Here is a 4,167-nt window from a genome sequence, read left to right as displayed (position 1 = left end):
AGCTATTTCACTGGCCCAAAGACCCAATTCTTGTTGGCCTTCTAAATAATACTAGACCTGATGTGATTATCATAAAGTCTCTTACTTAGTTAAACTTCTGTTTCTTATATTTGAGCTACCAACAGCAAACTTACGTATTAACCTAACCACAGGATCTTGACATGAAGTAGTAGGATCTGTGCTATTGTTGTAGACAGCTGAACTAGACAGAAATATTATAGGTAGTCAGACAGGACCAGGCTCTCAAGGAGACAATATGCAAGACAAGTGACTTTGTAACTTGGAAGAGACAGACACTCCCTATAGGCCAGACTTCAAGACAAAAGAGGAAAATAATACAGCTACATACTTCCCTAGGGATGGGCACCAGGGATTGGTACTCTAAATAGGTATCAATCACCTTGAAAGAGTCCAAATGAGTCACTAACCCAATCCCCAGCAGGAAGAGACCCTGTCCCATATTTATGCCTGCTTGCTATGTTACTGGCTTCCCCATTTGGTACTGGATTTAATCAATTTTATCTGAGCAATGGTGCTTGTAATTTCATTGGTTGGCCACAGTTTCGTCCCATCTCATGGCCACCTAAGCAAGTTCCTATGTTCTCTACCACCTTAGGCCTGCCTCACCACATGGTTTTCCTCTATAAAATCCTCTGGAAAAGACAGCTTCCCAGGGACCACCTGCTTGGGACCTCCTCCTGTCCCTCTCTCAGACAGAAACTTTCTTTCCCCTAATAAATATATTCTGCTCATAACCTCCATTTATTCCTGAAATTCATTCTTAAGTTTTAGAGAACACTCAGCTCTGGAGTTTCATTTTTCCCCTATACCATCGAGAGGCCATCCATCCAAAATCAGTTTTTCCCCTTGTGTCAGTACTCTCCTAACACCCACAAGTTAAAGGAGAAAAATTTATTTTAGTTCACAGTTTGTACAGGTTTCAGTCTATAAGGGGCTGGTTCCAAGGCAGGTGACATGGAAGAGGGGTATAGAAGAAGAGAACCAGTCCACATCAGGGTAGGCAGGAGGAAGGTAGCAGACTGTCTCCCTTTTTCTTTTATCTCACCCAGGCCGCAAACCTACTGAGATGTGTGGAGGACCACCTGAGCAGCTCTCCTTAAAAGAAGAGTGACCGTCTCCATTTTGACTGAGCCTGACCCTATTTCCTTGTACTGATATGTACAGAGCTGGCTAGGACTTCTCTTTATCCTTTCAGTTGGCTTTATGCAATGTACATTGGTTTAGAAGAGGTGCTCCTGATAGTCTTTGTAGGTGGCCTGCATGTTTCCCTGGTAATTTACACCTGCTGCTCTGTACTGCGAGCCAGGATGAAGAGCCAATGCCCTGTGCTGCCAGCTAGGATCGAGCCTCGAGATAGAGGCTATGACTTTCTGGGGCTTGAAAGATTACATCAGAGCTGAAGCACCAGATCCCCAAAACATTAGATACTATTTCAGTAGCAGATTACTTTCTCTGCATATCCTTTTTGCATATGGCAGAGGTAAATGTAGGCCACCCACCTAGCTCAGCTCACGGTACTAACCTACTTCCCACAATTCTCAGTCATTCCTCCTCAAGCCACTCCTCCACTGAATAAAACTGGGAGAGGCCCTGGGTCAGTCTCTTGGCTCCAGAAAGCCATCGTCATGGCTGGACTTAGGGCCCCTTTGCTTCTTAATAATTATAAAGATATTTTAGTGTCTTTACTTTCACGGTGGGTTGCACTGGGAGTGGTAGATTGGAATTAACTTGGTGGGATTCCAATAAGGTATCTTTGGACTTACAAATATTGGCTTCTTGAACCTAGAGGAGAACCTGGAGGGGACTCCTACACTGAAAGGTGCCACCTAGGGTGCACCCTTCCATCACCCACCCTCAGAAGTATGCTATGCTAATCATCAGACAATCCAGTATTACACACCCATGCAAGATCCAGCCACTCCTAAAGCCCCACTTATAAGTGTAAGAGGCTTAGAAGGGACGTGGAGGTACAACCCATAACAGTTGGAGTTGGGTGTAGCTAGCTGTACAATGCTTGATTAGCCTGTGTCAGGTCCTGGATTCAATCTCCAGTAACTCCTCCTCCAAGATCATGGCTTCAGAACATGGAGGTGGGATGCCTCAGACATCACCAGCATACTACAGCAAAATATAATACTTGTTGTGGTTCCTAGCCAGTAACTTCATGAGTAATTTAATAATTTAAATTCAAAACATATATTATGTCTTAGAATTGATCTGGGGGAATAAAACTCCCCATCTGAAAGATACCTGGGACAAGTTTGTGTTCTCTAAAAATGAAGAATGAATTTTAGGAACAATGGAGGCTGAGAGCAGAATATATTCATCTGGGGAAAGAAAGTGTCTGTCTGAGAGAGGGACAGAAACAGACTCAAGCAGCTTGTCCAGGAATCTGTTATTTCTAGGGATTTTTATAGAGCAAAACCACATAGGTAGGTGGGTGTAAAGCGGAAAACATGGGAACTTTCACACGAGGTTCGATAAAGCTATGGTCAACCAATAAGATTATAATTGATCAGATAAAATTAATTAAATCAGTATCAAATGGGGAAGCAAGTCACATAGCAAATGTGTATGGGTATAGAACAGGGTCTCTTCCTGTAGGGGATTGGGTTAGTGACTCTGGGTTCTTTCAAGGTGATTGACATCTATTTAGAATATGAATCCCTGATGCCCATCCCTAGGGAGGTATGTGGCTGCATTTGTTTACTCTTTTGTCTTGCGTCTGGTCCACAGTGTCTGACTCTCCCAAAGTGGCAAGGCCATCTTGTCTTCCATATTGTCTCCTTGAGGGCCTAGCCCTGTATGATTGTCTATAATATTTCTGTCTAATTTAGCTGCTTACAACAGAATGGATATAACCTTTGGTCCAGAAACCCTTCCTCTAGGAATTTGCCCCAAGGAAATAATTTACTACTTGGTAAGGGAGACAGTATTAGGACAGTGTTCCTATAAGCCTTCAGGCTGCCAAAAATTGTTCTATGCTCTATTCAATTCACATTAACCTTATTTTACTTAGAAGTTCAACTACCTGTTGCTGCTTTTAGGATTAAATACAGATGCCTTTCCGGAGCACCCTAACCATGTGGCCTTTCCACCTCCCCCATCCCTGCAGTGGTGCGACCCTTCCTTTCAGATTTGGCTGGGCCCAGCGGGAGAAGGGACCTGGGCAGGTGGAGCAGGGGGCCATCCACACAGCACAGAGGGCCAGTCGCCCTTCATGCTTCTATAAATTCTTCTTAAACTAGGATGTGCCCTCTTCAGCACAGTTCGCACCCCAGGTCCAGCCAGGCCGCCCAGGGCACAGGCAGCTCAGCAAGTCTTGGCTCAGCCAGACCCGGGCTCTGGAGAGAGAAGGGGGCGGGGCGGAGGGCGGGGCGCGCTCTGCTCCTCCCACTCCCAGGCCCGGCTAGGAGGCAGGTGGTCCAGAGAGGGAATCACCCAGGGGAAGAAGACCTGAGCTCCTTCCCCCTCCACCCCCCTCACCCCCCCATCCCCTACCACCCCTGTCTTGTGCCCACAGCCGCCTGGGGGTGGGTCAGCCCTCTCGGGTTTGCCCCAGAGCTCAGGAGATGCAGAGTCGTGGAGAGCATCCACAACCCGATGGCCGTCTCTCTCCACGCGCGCCAAAGCTCCCCTTATGTCCCTGCACCCTACCCTTCTGGGTGTCTCCTTAGAGTTCGCAGACCCACATGTGGCTGTGCTACAGGCACAGATAGCCAGAAAACCAAAGGAAGGAAGAGGCTTGTGCCTTGAAGAGAAACCCGGCTGCCCAGCAGGCCAGGGCTAGGTTTGATAATCAGCTTCACCAGAAGAAAAGTGTGTTCTCCTGGGAGCAGGAAGACCTCAGGCAGGAAGTTGTGGGCTTAAAATTGGGTCCTTTTTTCCCGATCTTTGGATTCACTTAAGGCAAACCAAAGGCATTGAGCGAGGAGAAATCCTCCTCTTCTTTGAACACAACTGAATGACCTTACTGAGCTGTGTTAGTAAGACAGCTCCTGCTAGCTGTTAGGCCTTGCAGAGGTTTTGCGTTTCGGATGTTTTCAAAGAGTGCCTTTAAGATTTTAGTAATCATTCTGTGTAGAAAAGAGCCAAGTTTGGAAATGTTAGAAATGCCTTTTATTTTGAGGAATGACAATGAGATAT

This window comes from Octodon degus, unplaced genomic scaffold (genome assembly GCF_000260255.1).
Source record: "Octodon degus isolate 3935 unplaced genomic scaffold, OctDeg1.0 scaffold00038, whole genome shotgun sequence".
Taxonomy (NCBI): Eukaryota; Metazoa; Chordata; class Mammalia; order Rodentia; family Octodontidae; genus Octodon; species Octodon degus.
Note: the sequence above shows the minus strand (reverse complement) of the source record.